Genomic DNA, 19,114 nt, shown 5'->3' with positions numbered 1-19,114 from the left:
TGCAAGAGATTTCTTCTTTGACTTTCTTTTGGGTAGCAGAATAATGGCCTGCCATCCTTTTGGTAATGACTATTGTCTCAAATGATTTGCCAAACGCTAAGGGACCCAAACCCAGGTTGAATTCTTGGTGATCTGACTTTTAAGAAAAAGTTGGTTTAACATTCAGGCTCAATTTGGTTAACAAATGATAAATCATTGTTTGGGTTCTTTTAGGGATAACTGGTCAGCCAAAGAGGGTCATCCATCATTTGATCAAAACATGAGTGATTAATTTATCAAAACAGTGCAGCCACCTCGTTGAATTCCTTGGAAAGTAAAAAAAAACTTCTTCATAATGTCTGAATTCAATGATTGTTTCATCCTTTAACATCTCTTTCTAGCTCATAAACACTGGCAATATTACTTTCCCTATTCCGGCATGAAACATAAGCAAACATAATTTGGCAATGGGACTCATGATGCAGGTGAGATAACGAAATGCATAATTCATTTTATTGAGTATAGAAACTATTCCGAGACACAGGCATCCACGGATTACGAAAAGCAAATAACAATGGAAAACAAAAGAACATCAACTGAAAAGGATTAGATAGTCAAAAGTTCAGTACTCCATCACTTTAGCCTCGGTGGATAATGACTGAAACCATTGATTTGGGAACCTCCTGGATATGTCAACTACTTCCTTCCTCGTGTTTGGGCAAAGGATTCCCCTGGATTCCCGGTTGCTTGTCGTCGAATGCTAACCATCCAGCATCTCTTAATGATTGCACGTTATGCTTGAAGGCCCAACATCGGTCAATAGTATGGCCGGGAGAGTTAGCATGGTACTCACAACGAACCCCAGGATCATACCACTGTGGAGGAGGGTTCGCAACGGGCGTCCCAGGGATTGCAGATACCATCCCCTTTTCCCACAACTGAGGAAATAATTCGGCATATGTCATGGGAATGGGGTCCACCCTTCGGAAGTTTCTGGTCACAAACCTGTCTTGTGTTTGCTGATTCGGTGGACCAGAGTGAACAATCTGGGGCCTTGTGCCTGTATGCGCCATTTGATTTACCATGGGCTCAAAACCAAAGTTTCTCTTGGGCCATTGGTTCCCACCTCTGGTGTACTGATTCTTCCAATTAAATTGCCCCTGTATCATTTGTGCCTCTTCTTCCTTCTTCCTCTTAGTCCACCTTTTGCCTAAACCATTTTCCGAGCCACTATCCTTGACTAGGCCCACCTTGATATCGCCTTCAATTCTTCCTCCCGCAGCCACAATATCCATAAAATCATGGGGAGTTGCTCCCCGAAGGTGCGTACGGTAGGGGTCTTTTAATGTGCTCACGAACAAGGAGATGGCCTCTCGGTCACTCACCGGGGGGTCCACTTGGATCGACATATCCCTCCACCTATAAGCATATTCTCTAAATGTTTCAGTGGACTTCTTCTCCATCTCTTGTAGAGTCATTCGATCAGGCGCCATTTCCGTCACATGGCGGTAATGAGTAACAAAGGCGTTGGCCAAGTCCTTCCAAGTGCGGACCCGAGCCTTATCTTGCTGAATGTACCAACGGATGGCAGACTCGGTCAAACTGCTTTGAAAGCAATGCATCATTAGTTTTTCATCATCTGAGTATGCGGCCATTGCTTGGCAGTACATCACTAAATGTGTTCAAGGGCACCGGGTCCCATCAAACTTTTCAAAGTCCGGCATTTTGAACTTTGGCAGCAGGGTGACTTTAGGCACCAAGCAAAGGTTATTTGGATTAACTGAATCGAAAGTATTAGAACCTTCCATTGCTTTTAAGCGCTCTTCTAATACGTCACAACGACGCTCAGCCTCAGATTTGCTGATCCCCATATCAGAAGGTACTAATGGAGGAGTTCCTACTACTCGGAACCCCTGTGCTGGCATAGTAGGGATGAAAGGAGGCATATTTGGCGGTGGACCCCCCATGACACCAGGTGGCGGAATTGATGTTTGTCCATGATCTGGGGTGAACAGTGGGGGATGAGCGGGGTCCACATCTACTTCGGGATCAACATGCACTGCCTTTCCCTTGTTCATCAGTAACTCTAGAACCTTACTTATCTTGTCATTTATCTCTTCTTGTCCTTGTTCTAGACCCAGGACTCTATTTTCCAATTGTTCACTCATTTCTCTCGCTCTTCGCTTGGTATTGTACTGATGCGTGGTGGTCTCAATTATTGCTTTATATTACTCAAACCACCTCTTTGATTAGGAACTGAAAACCAAAAAATTTCCTTTTTTAGAACCATGAATGCACAATTATGTACTGCATGAGTGAAAGCGTTTTGATGCATGATTAGGGTATGCAATAGGTGTTTATGCATGAATGCAACTAGTGCACTTACATATACAAACAAAGATATAAACGTGCATGCAGCCTATCGTGCATGACTATGTATGAAATGAAATGCATGAATATGATGTCCTAAATTACTACTTAGTTAGAATTCTAGAAAAATCCCACTAATGAAACGGGTCAAGATTAACATGACCATTGATGGGTCACGATTTCAATTCAATTTCTCCCTTACCCATTCATTTCCTTGATGATGGTCCATGTACCTCAGATTCTATAAAGGGTCAAATTATGTTCTGAGGTTTGGGTTGACCCAGGCTAGTCAACCCATTGGATTCATTCAATGTGGACTTGGGGACTTTAGTGTGCACTTGGACCTCAAGTATTTTAAAATATGGGCTTCGAGCTATTTCATGATGGGTTAAGGCCCTAGTTGAAAAGGAATTGGGCTTGGATTACTTGAAAAAATGTTGGCCCAAATTTTTAGGCAATGGGGTTGAAGTCCTCTTTTGAAATCTGGGTTTGCCCCTTTTTGAAACTTAGGCATGGGCCGAGTTTTTGCTTAGGAAAAGGTCAGGCCCAAGATTTGTTTTTAAAGAATTGGGCCTGAGTTATTTGAAAAGGGTTGGGCCGACCCATATTTTTAAAATGTTTGGGCCAAGTGCTTCCTTTTTTTTTTGAAAGGACGGGCCATGGTCTCATTATTGGGCTTTTTTAGAATACTGGCTAAGTAGTATGTAAGTCTAAAATGGATGCAGCATGCATGTATAATACAAGGTATCTCACAGCATATATACAATAGACGGTATGGGGATAAGGATGTCCCAACCTAGGGTAGGTATGTATATACAGGGTTTGTCATGGCACTATCCTAGTTAAGGAAAACTATATACAAGTATGTGTGGGTAAGCTCTAATCCCTATATATAAAGGTTCCCAGCCTAAACCCTATCCTCACCCAATGGGCTTGGACAAAGTTCAAACTGAGCGGAGTGGTTCGCGCGCCCCCAAGGACCTTGTCCCATGAGGGCTAACGGTACTGTGCTCCTTTCTAATCCTAAAGGGTGAAGCCCGGGTAGAGGGCTAGTGAGAGTGTGTGAATTCAAATTTTAACCTAATCCCGCTATCCCCACATTTATTCACATGCTATTAAGAATATGGACACAAGATATCTACAATTAATATATATATTCAAAAGATAAGGAAACACAATATATGCAAATAATATTTTTATTCAAAAAAAAAAAAATTTGGAAACAAAAAATAAGGAAACGAAATATTTACGATTGGTATACAAAATATCTATAATTAATATGCTTATTCAAAATATCTACAATTAATATGCTTATTCAAAATATTTGGAAACAAAATATCCACAATTAATATTCAAAAAATTAGGAAACAAAATATTTTTAATTAATTAAGGTTATTTACAAATTATGGAAGTAAAATATCTACAATTCATCAAAGTTACTTACAAATTACAATATTCACAAAATAAAGAGTAATTAAAAGATTTATTAAATTAGAACATGGGATAATTTCTAATTAATTAATGGCTCGACTCTCTAGGTCCCCAGCGGAGTCGTCAATCTGTCGCGACGTTCCGGGAGCGCGTGTGCCCTAGGCGGAGAAATCAAAAATCATTTTAATATTTTCATGGAAAAACATGGAATATCAGAGTTGCCACTAACCTTTAGTGCGGTCAGAACACATGATTACTACCCCGTTAGGGGTAGAATCGGTCTACATTACCAGAGTTGGGGCCGGGAGTTCGATTACGCGAGGGGAAGGTACGAGCACCCCCTACGCGCCCATTCTTACGAACGGTACCTAATTAATTTGAAATTATCCCTAAGTTAATCTAATAATTCTTTAAATTACTCTTTTTTATGAATTTATAAATACATGTAATAAATAAATAAATAAATATATATATACATATATATATATATATATATATATATTCCCTCAGAGCTTAGGGTACGTAATACCCGAAGGCTCATACTCCTGCAATAAAATCATAGGGATTAAATATCAAAAATATTTAATAAAAATGTTATAATACTAAAGCAATAACAAATTAATACAAGTATTAAAAATAACACAATTGAATCTACATATACCTAAAAAAGGAATAATAATAATAACTAATAATAGTAATAATGATAATAGTGCTGATGATAATATTAGTAACAATAATTTTAATAATAATGACAAATGTGATAATAACAATAAATAAGAATAATAGTAACGATAATGGTAACATTGATAAATGCAACAATAGTAATGATAAATTATAATAATAAATAATAATTATAGTAATAATATTAATAGTAATAATAGCAAATATTATTAATAACGCAAATAAAAAATAATAATAATAATATACATATTTTGACAATACAAAAGTTACCCTTAATACTAACATGCAATTAAAGATATGCACACTACATATATTGGTAAATTACTAACTAAGGAAACAAATCAAACTTACGGGTTAATAATATGGAAACCATTGAGAAGCCAAGAAAGTAATGAAATTATGAAAAAAAATTATTTCTAAAAATAGTATACACCTATTTAGTATGGTTACCATAATACACAACTCTAAATATACAAATATTAAACATACAATGAGTGCAATAATAACCAAAAAACCTAAATACACACAACAATGAATATGAATAAAGACACAACCCAAAACCCTAAATATTAATCATACTCCCTAAATAGGGTCCTATAAGAAAAACTTAAACATTAAACATATAATATTAATATGGCACACTCAAAAATATCCAACGATCAAAACTTATTACATTTAACTATCAAACAATAAAACTTGTACCTCCGCAATAAAACAAAATCCTACAATAATGAAAACAAACCGATTAGATTTTAAAATAATTATCACAAAAAAATCTAAACAAATATCATAGCTGTAAAATGAAATCGTAAACACAATATTAAAATTTAACTTATATACAATAAAAAGACTACATGCGAATATTAACTACATATCACGACAAATAATATATTAATATACATACCTATACAATGAAGCCCTAAGCTTTAAATATTAAAACGAATCCAAATAAGAAAAGAAACAGAAAATTAAATAAATAAATGAATGAAAAAAAAAAGATAATAAATAAAAAAAATAAAAATAAAACACACGTGCACGTGTGTATTGTGCGTGCTTAGTGAGAGTGGGTGTGTGTGTATTACAGTGGGCAGCAGAAACAGCAGAGGGACTTACAGCAGGGGGTACCGCCGGAGAGTTGAGGCTGGGAGCGGTGACGACAACAAGGAAAGGTAATCGGAGCTAGGCTCGGCGACGGCGAAAGGCGGCGGGGCAGAGAGCCTGTGGCGGCGATGGAGGAACGGCGACGGCTGCTGGTGCTGGGTAGCTTCTCTCGGCTTCCAGCAGGACCAGCAACTGGAGAAGTGCTCGGGGCCCAGGTGGTGTCGTCGTGGAGAGTTGCAGGGGCTGGACTGGATCTGCGAGGAGCAACGGCGGCGCTGCTGCTGCTGTGTGAACGGAGGTTGAACTGAAGCAATAGTTTATGCGGGTGACGGCTGAGGACGATGGCTGGAGAATCTCGTGGCTGGAGTTGCAGGCGAGGCCGGTTGGTGGCTCTCGGCTGGTGCTGTTGCCGAGAGCAGAGGAGTGGTGGAGGCTTGCCTATTCTGGTCTGTGGGAATGGTGGTGAGATGGAGTTGAAGGAGATGGAGAGAATTGAGAGAGTGAGGCTGTGTGTTTCCCCTGTGCTTGGCTGCGTGCAGTGCCCCGGCTCCTTTTCTTTGTGTGCAGCGCCCCCCCCCCCCCCCCCCCCCCGCCTTTTTATAAATTTTCAACCCTAAAAAATCCTCTTTTCTTTTCCTTTCTCATTTTTATTCTCTTCATACTTTTATGGTAACAATATATACAATAATAATAATAATAATAATAATAATAATAAAAATAATAAATAATAATCATAGATAATAAAAATAATGGTGCAATAATAATAATAAATTAAATATAATAATAATTATTATAATTATAATAATAATAATAATAATAGTGGTAGAATAATAATAACAATAATATTTGAAAATAAATAATAATGATAATAATAATAATGAAAATAGTAATAATAATAATAATAAAATAATAATGATAATAAAAATATTAAAAATAATAATGATAACAAAATAATAATAATAGTAATAACAAAAATAAATAAATAATAATAATAATAATAATATTTAAAAATAACAGAGGTAATAATAATGAAAATAAAAATGAAAATAATAATAGTAATATAATAATAATAATAATAATATTGGGCCTGGGGAAAAATGGGGTGTCTAGAGTTTGTTTTCCCAGAATGCAATGCCCACAAAATTCAAGTTTGCACACCTTTGCACCTTTTAAGAAACCTCGTTTAGCTAATTGTTGCAAAGACTTTTCTCTTGCATGTGCTAACCGCATATGCCATAACTTGGTTGTATCTGAACCTGCATCTTTCACAAAAACAACAGCTGCTAAGCCAATAACTGTACTACCTTGTAAATAATACAAGTTATTTTTCCTTATTCCTTTCATCACCACCAGCGCACCTAATTTAATCTTTAAGGTTCCATCTTTTAAAGTGATAGCGAACCCTTTAGACTCTAAGGCACCCAATGAAATTAGATTCTTCTTTAGGCTTGGAACATACCTAACATCAGTTAAGGTCTTAATAGTTCCATCTTAACATTTCAACTGTATTGATCCTATTCCAGTTGTTTTACAAGTATTATCATTTCCCATAAAAACAACCCCACCATCTAATTCTTCAAAATTAGAAAACTATTCCCTATTGGGACACATGTGATAGGAACAACCAGAATCCAAAATCCACTCACCAAAATAATGTGACGAAGATGTTCCAACAAGAGAAAAATCTGACTCACTTCCATCATCATTGGCTATATTGGCATTTAAATGTGCTTTGCCTTTATTTTTTGCTGTAATTTAGGGCAGTCTTTCTTCCAATGCCCTCTCTCACGACAAAAGGCACATTCATCTTTAGCAGGTCTCCCACAAGATTTACTTCTCCCAAAAGATTTACTCTTCCTTCCAAGCATACGACTCTGAGAACGTCCCCTTATTGTTAGTGCTTCTACTGTTTCCTTGTGAACCCTCTGATCCTTCTTTCTGCATTCAGTACTAATCAATGCAGTATAAATAGCATCATAAGTAACTTTATCTTTCCCATACAATATAGTGGTGGTCAAATATTCATACTCATCAGGGAGAGAATTCAATAATAATATGGCTTTATCCCATCTTTCACCTTTTCATCCAAATTTAACAAATCGGCCAAAATTTTATTGAAAGCATTTATGTGGTCATTAATCGAAATACCTGATTGATACTGGAAGCGAAACAATTTCTTTTTCAAATAGAGCCGATTTTCCAGACTCTTGGTCATAAATGTATCTTCCAATGTCTTCCACAATTTCTTTGCAGATGTCTCCCTCATAACACAATATTTCTGATTTTTGGTGAGACAAAGACGAATCGTACCACATGCCTGACAATTGATCTTTTTACCAATCTCTATCACCCATATCTACCAGTTTATCATTCAAAGCATTATCTAGTTCTTGTTGATACAGGATGTCCATCACCTCACATTGCCACATATCAAAATTATTGGTACCATCAAATTTCTCCACCTCAAACCGAGCATTAGCTATCGTCTTCGATGATGATGTCGAAGCCAAAGGGGTTGGAGTTCGTGTTGACAAAGTTTCTACTGCTGCTGTATTAGTTTCTGCCATCTTCTATATATTCAATAACAACCAACAAAGCAACAGGCCTAGGATGAATAGTACGTACCAACTGTGTTTACTCTGTTTTATCCTATGAAATTCCACTTTGACCAGGCCGACCTCTAGGGAGCGACTGAACTGCAATGGTCTCTGAGCACTCGCTTAGACAAGGTCTTTCTTAGGCATCAAACGTGGAATTAAGGATCCTAACAGAAGAACACCTTCGTATCAACACTATTCAACCTAACTCTGATACCAATTGTTGTGTCGGGCACCTCACTTGTGCCAAACACCAATACTACAACTATTGCTATTAAATATATAAGAAAATTAAAGCAATGCAGAAACTAATAATAAAGCAATAAAAAGAATAAGACAAGAAATTTACGAGGTTCGGTATAGAATTACCTACGTCCACGGGCGCCGATGATCAATCCACTACTTCTAAACAAAGTACAACTTTGAGGTGTGTTTTACAAATGAAGAGTTGAGCTCTTTATATAACTTCAACCTCAAGTCTAAAAAACAAATTTCTCCAATGTGGGACAAATAATATAAAAAATTTAAAACAACCTTTTATACTGTTGTGGAATAATTCTACCAATGTGGGACAAAAAAACAACAAAATGATGCATTGATTACATGATTTATGACTTTGGTCAATGTACCTCCATTATTCCAACGTATCTTGGAAGATTATTTACTAGCCATCAAGGAAACATGACTTTGGCGATTGTGTCTTGCATATTAATAAATGTGGTATGATATACTATTATCTATTAATGAATCTGAACTTAATTCTTAATTAATTATTTATATATAGACACATACCTTGTGTGATCATGAATATCACACACATATAATACATAAAAATTTAACATTCATTAGAAAAATCATTCTAATAATAAACACTAGATCAAATACATTCGACAATTATAATCAAGGATATTTATCAAAGATGTACTTGACATCCGAACAAAAAGAAAAACAAGATTTAGGGGAGATGTACATAATCATTTTGACTCTCTTTGTATTCAGCGTTTCTAAGATGTTATCACAAACTTAGAGGCATCAGAGAGCCATCGAACGTTTTTAGTGCAGTTTTGTGAGTTTTTTCAGATTTTGTCCTTTTTTAAAAAAAAAAAAATATATATATATATATTAAATAATACCTTTTTTGGGAAAATATTTCCTAGAATAACCCTGACGTAATCTCGCTACTTGGAGTAGCGAGATTTAAACAAATTTCGTTACTTGATTATTTTTTTTTCTACATTTTTATAACAATTAAATGATTATAAACTACTTATATAATTAAACTAGGTTTAATTAATTAGATCAATAACTAAAAAGAATATGAGCTTTTGGTATGAATAAAAATGTTCAATAAGTTGCTTCAAGGTGTTGCATGCAAGTATCACTTGTTAAGAAATAAAAATAATAATCACGATGTATATGAGAGAAATAATAATCAAGTAGCGAAATTACGTCAGAGTTATTCCGCGAAATATTTTCCCAGAAAATGTATTATTTAATATATTAATAAAAAGAGAGGATGAAATGGGAAAAAAAACTCGCAGTTTTGTTATGTTTATTGCTGATAAAAAATCCAGTCCAAACCCCTCACTAGAGAGAGAGAGAGAGAGAGAGAGAGATTTCATCTACTTAATTTTTACAGTGCAACTTGCATAGAATATTTTAAACTGCTTAATGAACTCAAAAATTTTGAAGATAGATACAAAAATGGCGTCAGTGCAACCAAGTCATCGTGGAGACGCATGGCATCTAAATTAACAAATAATGTGAAAAAGAAAGTAAATCACAAAATCTCTCAATACATGCAAATTTAAATTTAAAGAAAAAACATGCACATCATTTGTAAAATTAAATAAAAAGAAAAAGAAATTGCATAAATGAATTGATTATTAAAATATTAAATTATCAAGAAAGTTAAGAGAAATGTATGTGGGAAGATCTGTTATGACTACCACAATGGTAGATCCTGCATAGTAGTATGCTCGCCTGTCAATATAATCTTCATTGTCTATTTCTCTCTCCTTCCCTCCCCCAATGTTAGGTTCATTTTGTAACAATTTATAGTTAAATGAAATAAATACATTATTTCAGAATGAAACTAAAGAGAAACAACATGTTTAAAAATATTTGACATAAATAGAAAATTATGTATAATTTAATTTAATTTAATTTTTTTATCATCTTCCTTTTCTTCTATTTTCTCAAACTCTTGATCCAACAAAACCATAGCCCGATCTTAATTTTGAGACGTGATTCCTTGTTACGCTAGTTGACTTGCAGGATTAAAAACTTCAATTTTCTAATACATGCTAAAGAGAACCTACGCATTAGCAAGCAAAGTTGGGAGGTCCAGACTCTCATTAACATCATCATCATAATAATAATAATGATGGTGACGATGAGGACTCTAATGATGGATATGGGTTTCCCACTGGCCACGCCAATAAATATATATTGACTAGAGAGAAATCAAGCAATAGTCCCTAATTTTTTTTATTTTTTATTACTCATAATTTTAATATGTATGGGTCTTTTGGAACATCTCAAGAGATGCCAAACCGCCTAATTAATCTCAATAATTAGAATTTAAATTATGGTATCATTTTTATTTTTTATATTCATTTTTGTACAGTGAAGAAGCAGTTTATCACAAAAAAATATGATATTGAATAAATATTAAAATTACTGCTTGTAGCATTGCAGTGTTAATAATAAGTTTTTTTCTTAATTGATATTGATATTGATAAAAAATCTTATATTGAATAAATATTAAAGTAATTTTTTTTGTTGTGTCAATATATATATATATATATATATATATTAATTTCAGGTACAATTAAAATTTATTAAATAATATGTTTTTTTAATACATTTTTCTTTTTGATTCCCTTTGTGAATAAGTTTTATGAGAGCAAATTAAACTAAATGGTATTCATAAAAGTCAAAATAGTAAATATTTTTAGTCATAGATGAGATTTGGTTTGTATTTGTATGAATTTTGACAAAATTAAATTTAAAATTATATTAAATTTTATCTAAATTCTCATAAATTTAAATAATGCTTATTGAGTAAATAGTATTAAGGATAAAACCTAAAACCACCTATAAATTTTCTATATATAATATTATACCTAATGAAGTTTTGAGCTGCCCCTATGGCAGCTCACGGTTCCCATAAAGTCACCTCCCCTTAAGCTTTAAGCTTGGGTTTTTCGAGTCGGCAAGTGCGTGGGACACGCCACGCGTAGGCATAGGCCCGCGTGTCAATTCTACTAACGTGTGGTTCGGAGAGCCAGCGGGGGTCTTCCGAGGTGGGCCCCCCATGTGGATTCCGAATAATTGAGGAAATTGAAAACATGCCAACAACTTTTATCTCGGTGCATGTGACACCTGTCCTCAAGCCTTTACACGTGTCTATATTCGTACGCATACGATTCCCCTATCTCGAAAATATCCACTTCGCCCGATTTATCATTTTTTAAAAAAATATATTAAATAATATTTTTTTATGACCATGACACGTGGCAAATCTTGCTACTCCAAGTAGCAAGCTTATGTCAGGATTATTTTGGGAAATATTTTTCCGAAAAAGGTATTATTTAATATATTAAAAAAAAGGATAAAACAGGAAAAAAACTCACAGTTTTGTTATGTTTATTGCTGATAAAAAATCCAATCCAAACCCCTCACTAGAGAGAGAGAGAGATTTCATCTGCTTAATTTTTACAATGCAACTTGCATAGAATATTTTACACTACTTAATGAACTCAAAAATTTTGAAGATAGATACGAAAATGGCATAAGTGCAACCAAGTCATCATGGAGACACATGGCATCTAAACCTGATATCCATGACAAAATTATCAAACCTGCAAATGATATAGGTAGCACAGCCGATCTTGTCTGTTTTCATAAAACAATGTATGCTATGACCTTCTATGATGTGGCTGTTAAATGTGAATGGCTCAGGGTGCCATGCATTAATTACATAATACAAATAAAGCAGTTGAGCAGCATGCATTAAGCATAAATTAACAAATAATGTGAAAAATAAAGTGAATCACAAAATCTCTCAATACATGCAAATTTAACTTGCAGACATATATTAAAGAAAAAACATGTACATCATTTGTAAAATTAAATAAAAAGAAAAAAAATTGCATAAATGAATTGATTATTAAAATATTAAATTATCAAGAAAGTTAAGAGAAATGTGTGAAGATCTACTATGACTACCACAATGGTGGATCCTGCACAGTAGTATGCTCACCTGTCAATATAATCTTCTTGAACACTTGAATTCTATCCTTCATTGTCTATTTCTCTCTCCTTCCCTCCCCCGATGTTAGGTTCGTTCATTTTGTAACAATTTATAGTTAAATGAAATAAATACATTATTTTAGAATGAAACTATAGAGAAACAACATGTTTAAAAATATTTGACATAAATAGAAAATTATGTATAATTTAATTTAATTTAATTTTTTTTATCATCTTCCTTTCCTTCTATTTTCTCAAACTCTGATCCAACAAGACCATAGCCCGATCTTAATTTTGAAACGTGATTGCTTGTTACGCTAGTTGACTTGCAGGATTAAAAACTTCAATTTTCTAATACGTGCTAAAGAGAACCTACGCATTAACAAGCAAGGTTGGGAGGTCCAAACTCTCATTAAGATAACAATAATAATAATAATAATAATAATAATAATAATAATAATAATAATAATAATAATGATGGTGCCGATGAGGACTCTAATGGTGGATATGGGTTTCCCACTGGCCACACCAACAAATATATATTGACTAGATACAAATCCTTTTCAAACTTCACACGTAACAAACAAGCTGCCCATTTTGAACAATGACATCCATTGAAATTACTTAGAAGGATAATTTTACAATGAATTTACTAATTATAGATAAAAGCATTGACCTGCAAACCTAATATCAGCATAAATTAATTAATTAATCACTTCCTACCAGAAATATTTATGGAACAACATTAATACACGTCGCCCTAGCTACCACCTCTACTTAATTTGACATTTAGATATGAATGAATGTTGTATAAAAGTCGTTGCGCTGCTTCACGATGGTGAGCCAATCCTTGCATGCATGAACACTTTTTCTTCTTCTTCTTCTTCTTCTTCTTCTTCATTTTTAGCTTGCTCGTTAAGGGCATTGTGGGATCTTGCTGCCAAAATGATGTTGCCTTTAGGCTTATATCTTTTGGGCTTGATTGTCATAGTCATAACCCACTGGACCTACAAGTGGAAAAACCCCAGGTGCAATGGGAGGCTCTCCCCAGGCTCCATGGGCCTTCCCCTCAGTGGAGAGAGCTTTCACTTCATCACACCCAGCAACTCCATTGATATTCCCCACTTCGTCAAATCCAGAATCCACAAGTAATTATTAATAGTTTATCACTCCCCTACACACTTATTGATCTTGTTATTATTAATATCATTATTTTTATAAGGTGAAATTGAATAATTTTTCTAGGCAACTTGGTCATTGAGTAAGTTACAAATGAGATGAATTTACTTTCCATAACGTCATAGAAGTCCACAAGAAAGGAAGTCAACAAACTTGGTTACACTTGGGTTTTATGGAAATGTTTCCATGTGTTTTAACGTGCATGAACATATACACAAACATATTCAGCTGTTTGTTTTTTTTTTTCAATATATTTGTCTTGGAAAATTAATTAATTTTTATATACATGTGTGTGTATATTTTTTGGAAATGGTAGATATGGGCGTATATTCAAAACAAGCTTGGTAGGGAGAGCAATGGTGGTATCATCGGATGCAGAGTTCAATCATTTTATACTACAACAAGAGGGGAGGTCGATGGAGTTATGGTACTTGGACTCCTTTGCAAAGCTTCTTGGGCACGAGAAGGGTTCCAAGAAAGAAGGATCCACCAATTCCCACGGCCACATCCATAGGTACCTTAGGAGCTTGGTCCTCTCTCAATTCGGTCATGATGTCCTCAAACACACCCTCCTCTCCCAACTCCAAGGCATCTCCATTAAAAACCTCCATACCTGGCTAGCTGATCCCCAACCATTTGAAATTAAACATGCCTTTTTTGTGGTACATATCTACCAACATATCTATACATGTACGTACATACCTATGTATATAGGTATGCATGTATATGTAATGTTTCATTTTTCAACATACATACCATGCACTTTTAGCTTCCATTGTGATGATATTTGAACTTTTGTAGATGATATTTGATGCTACTGTAAAACAGATGTTTGGGTATGAACCAAAAGAGCATAAGGAAAACCTTGGTGTGAATTTCACAAACTTCTTACAAGGTTGAGTCCTTCCCTCTTAACATCCCTGGCACAGCCTTCCATAGATGCCTTTAGGTTTGTCTATGTTTATGCATATCTATCTATATAGTAAACTTCTTACACACACGCACACACACACATACATACATACACACACACACACACACACACAAAATCACAAGTTAACGAAATCAAGTTGCAACTATAGAGTTGTTGCCATGAGACCTAAGAATCGTGGAAACAACTTCTTGTAAAAATATAAGGTAAAACTGCATATTATAGACCTTATTGTGGTCCAACCCTTCCCAATGTTCTGTTGGGCTTTTGTGGAGCCTAGTTGTGTTTTAATTTGGATGACGACCTGACCTCTGTTTAATTAGAGATTTCTATCCTAAGGCTTAGTCCATGGAGCGAAGGTCCGGGGGCAACGCCCCCAGGGAAAATTTTTGGAGCCCATTCGGAACGGAACCCTAGGCGCAACATATAAAAAGGGTGCTTTCGGGTGATTAGGGTTTGAGTGGTTGTATCCGCGAGAGAGAGCGAGAGCGAGTGAATTGTATCGCCACACTCTCTGTGCTTTCTTCCTGATAATATTGAAATCCCTGCAACTCCGTGGACGTAGGCAAAATTGCCAAACCACGTAAATATTGTCTTGTGTGTGTGATTGAATTTTTCTTTGGCGTTATTCTTTCTTTATTTGTTTCTCACAGGTTTCGGAAATTTTTTCGTATATTCCTAACATGTTCCTCATGCATGGGAGCTTTGTGCACTAGACTACACTTTTTACACTTCAATTAACCAATTAGTTTTCCTTTCGTGCTCATGCTTGATGATGAAAATTATATATATATGTATGTAGGTATGTATGTATGTAGGTATGTATGTATGTATGTATGTATGTATGTATGTATATGTATATGTATCAGAACCAGAAGAAAGCAATGAAGATGATAACAAAGATGATAAAGGAAAGAAAGGCATCGCCGGAAAAACGAAGAGGTGATTTGTTGGACCAAGTGCTTGATGACATGAAGAAAGAGGCATTCTTAACGCACGACTTCGTAACCGTGGTGATGTTTGGCTTGCTTCTTGCTAGCTTTGAGACCATCTCTTCCACCTTGACTCTAGCCATCATCTTACTCATGGACCACCCTTTTGTGGTGCAACAGCTAGAGGTACGTGCGTACGTACCATGCCCTTAGATCTCTACTTAGATCAATCTCATCCTCATACCATTTAGAATTACTGGAACTTTTGCATTGACATATCAATCCCAACCCTGGATCTTTGTATTATCAATGATATATTTATATGTTTCTTTGTACATATGTACATGTATAACAAAAGGAAAATGAGGAAATTCTTGAGAAGAGAGGAAGTAGCAAGGAAACAAGGTTGACATGGAAGGAGTATAAATCAATGACCTTTACGCACCAAGTGAGTCCTAATGTTCACACACACACACACACACACTTAGAGATAAATTAATTAATGTTCCTTTAATTTTTATAGTTACTTATTAATTAACGTACAATTTGAGACAAGTTTTTAATGGGTTCATGATTAAACTGGATTAATTGTTTCTAGGTGATTAACGAGGTGTTAAGAATGGCTAGTGTTGCTCCTGGGATTTTAAGGAAAGTAATTAAAGATATCCATGTAAATGGTAAGTATATTTGTGTTGTGCTATGTTGTGTTGTGTGTATGTATACATACATACATATATACATATATATATATATATATATATATATATATATTTGTAAAATCTATTTAAGACTAATTATTTGTGAACTACACAACAAGAGATAGTAGTATGGTGAGAAAACTATCTCACCCTCTAACCTAATGCCTAGTATTTAAACTCAAATCAGTCAACATGTAACTCTAGAAATATAAAACTAATATTGTTGTAATTGTACTGCAAATATTTATTTAGGCATAGATAGGCATCTAGGTAGGATGCAACTAGTAGTAGGAGAATGCAATAGTACTATATGTACATACAATAATGAATTGTTAAAGTTTCAATATTTATTAATTACTAAAAATAATAGTTACTACTAATTTTAAAATTAAAAATAGGATATACAATTCCGGAAGGGTGGACAATTATGGCAGTTCCATCAGCCATTCAGTTGAACCTAGACACTTATGAAGACCCACTAACATTCAATCCTTGGCGATGGAAGGTATCTCTCTCTCTCTCTCTCTCTCTCTCTCTCTCTCTTTCTCTCTCTCTCTCTCTCTCTCTCACCCTTTATAATTAGATATTTTAATTACAATTTTTGTTTATATTAAATATAAAAATATATATATATATATATATATATATATATATATATATATAGGATGTGGGAGCAATCTTGACAGCGAAAAATTTCATTCCATTTGGTGGGGGATCAAGGGCATGCACTGGAGCTGAGTTCAGTAGAGCATTAATGGCAGTGTTCCTACATGTCTTGGTCACCAATTACAGGTTACTGATTTGATTCTTCAATATATTGTGTTCGCTCGAGTGGTTGCAGATGCACGTGTGCAAGAGCGAACTAACCTTTGGATTTTGGAATTACTAATGATATGTAGGTGGAATGAAGTCAAAGGAGGAGAAGTGGCTCGGTCACGGTCTTAGGGTTTGGAAATGGCTATTTTATTAAGCTTTTTGAAAAGCTCAAATGAACACTGCAACATATTAGCCACAATGCAATTATGGACAAATCTCTACAGATGGCATCTGGCAATACTCAAATATTAGAAATAGCAAGTGATTATCTATGAATGTTTTTATGTAGTACAGTTGTTTACACTACTAGAGTAACTATTGGGATGCTATAAATTACCAAGTACTTTTTAAATATGTGATTCTACAAAAATTTGACCTCATTTAGACCTCAATCCTTCGATTACTAGCAATTAGGCAATTAGCCACCATGTCGTAATCTGCACTAGCTTGGGAGGCTTGGGTGACCCGTGAGGCCTTTTTTGATGTCCAAGTCTTCCAACTTGTTAATACTCACATAATTATAGAAAGTATATAAATTTCAATATGATATAATCAGACCTCAAGCTAAAAGAATTTAGTTGAATTACATTTGTGTATATTTAATTTGTTGTTATGCTAATTCATTATGGTCATCCATTACTAATAATTATGATTAACTTCTCATTATGTTCCCATCAACAACTATGAGTGATTAAGCGGACTTGTCATATGAAACTCTACAATTGATGTTTACATATGCTTGGTGGTCAATATCCCCTAACTCCATGCCCAAGCTAGAGGTAGGCTAGCAATGTTGGAACTATGTAATAATCTTTCAACTAAGTTGGAGCAAAAAGTTAGGGATGTTTTCACCAACCTTGTAGAAGAAATATTTTCTTTCCTAGTGGTTTAAACCACTAATATATAGGCTTAAAAAAACCAATAGTATGTTCTACCATCGATCATAGTAACAACTGGCAGAAATAAAAATTATTGAAAATGATACAAATATTATAGGGATGCCAATACATGCCATGCCACCTAATTATCCATCCAGGAAAACCTTCTCGTTGCTTTTGGATGGGTGGAATTGATGTCTTCATGGATGAAATTGATTGAGGGAAGTGTGTTGCTAATAATTAAGAGGATTTTTCATATGAAACTTGAAAATTGATTTTTATAGATGTTTGGTGGTCAATAGCCCCCAATGCCATGTCCAAGCTAGATGCTGGCTACTAGTATTGGAACTATGTAATAAGATTTCAACTAAGTTGGAGCAAAAAGTCAAGGATGTCTTCACCAACTTCACTCGAAGAAAAAATTCCTTTCCTATTGGTTTAAACCACTACTATATAAGCTTAAAAAACCACTATTATGTCCTATCATCGATCTTAGTAACAACTGACAAATATAACAAATTATTGGTATAGTGTTGCTACCTAAACATTTTCTTAGCGGATTTATAAGCCTCTTTAGCAAGTCCTTTATACTAGTGATTTCGAAAAAGCTATTGGTGTATCCCTAATCATGATAATTAAAAACTCTTAAGAAAAGTGTTGCAAAAAGAGAAAAAACCATGATTATAGGCTCCTAAAGATATCAAAACCATGGGTTTAAATTGTTAATTTTCTAGTAAACATATATATATATATATATATATATATATATATATAATCATTGGTTTAGACTAAGGTAGTCTAATTAGATTCTCAATAAAACACAAACAAAAGTCAATAAATTGTCGCTATATGTTGAAAAACGGCCACCATGGATTTACAAAAAGTTGGTTTGCTTATTGAACCACTAGCAAAAGTAAAAAACACAATAGCATATACTATTTGAACATCAAGTATATGCTGCAAAAGTGTTTTATTAATTGGCATTTGTAGTTGTTGCAAACCTGTAATATGTTAAGAATTGTTGTTAAAATTAAGTTAATTGTATATGCCACAATTTTCACATAGTTCATTGATAGAAATATCCTCCCAATTTGTATTCATAATAGTTAAAACAAGGATAAAATTATGTTCGAAGTGGATTTCTGACATTCATATGGTGCAAAACTACTCCAAAACATTTAGTTAAACATAAATTATCTTTTATATAACTACAAAATAGAAAATAAAAGGTATGATAACATGTTCTTAAAATTAAACTTTTTTT

General features: G+C 34.3%; 1 pseudogene; it reads left to right on the top strand.

The window, feature by feature from the left end:
- The first annotated feature begins 13,364 nt into the window (after window positions 1-13,364).
- Window positions 13,365-17,148, top strand: LOC131161085 (beta-amyrin 16-alpha-hydroxylase CYP87D16-like; annotated as a pseudogene).
- Window positions 17,149-19,114: the final 1,966 nt, after the last annotated feature.

The sequence above is a fragment of the Malania oleifera genome, chromosome 1, assembly GCF_029873635.1.
Source record: "Malania oleifera isolate guangnan ecotype guangnan chromosome 1, ASM2987363v1, whole genome shotgun sequence".
In the NCBI taxonomy this organism is placed as follows: Eukaryota; Viridiplantae; Streptophyta; class Magnoliopsida; order Santalales; family Ximeniaceae; genus Malania; species Malania oleifera.
This window is presented reverse-complemented; position numbering and strand designations above follow the sequence as displayed.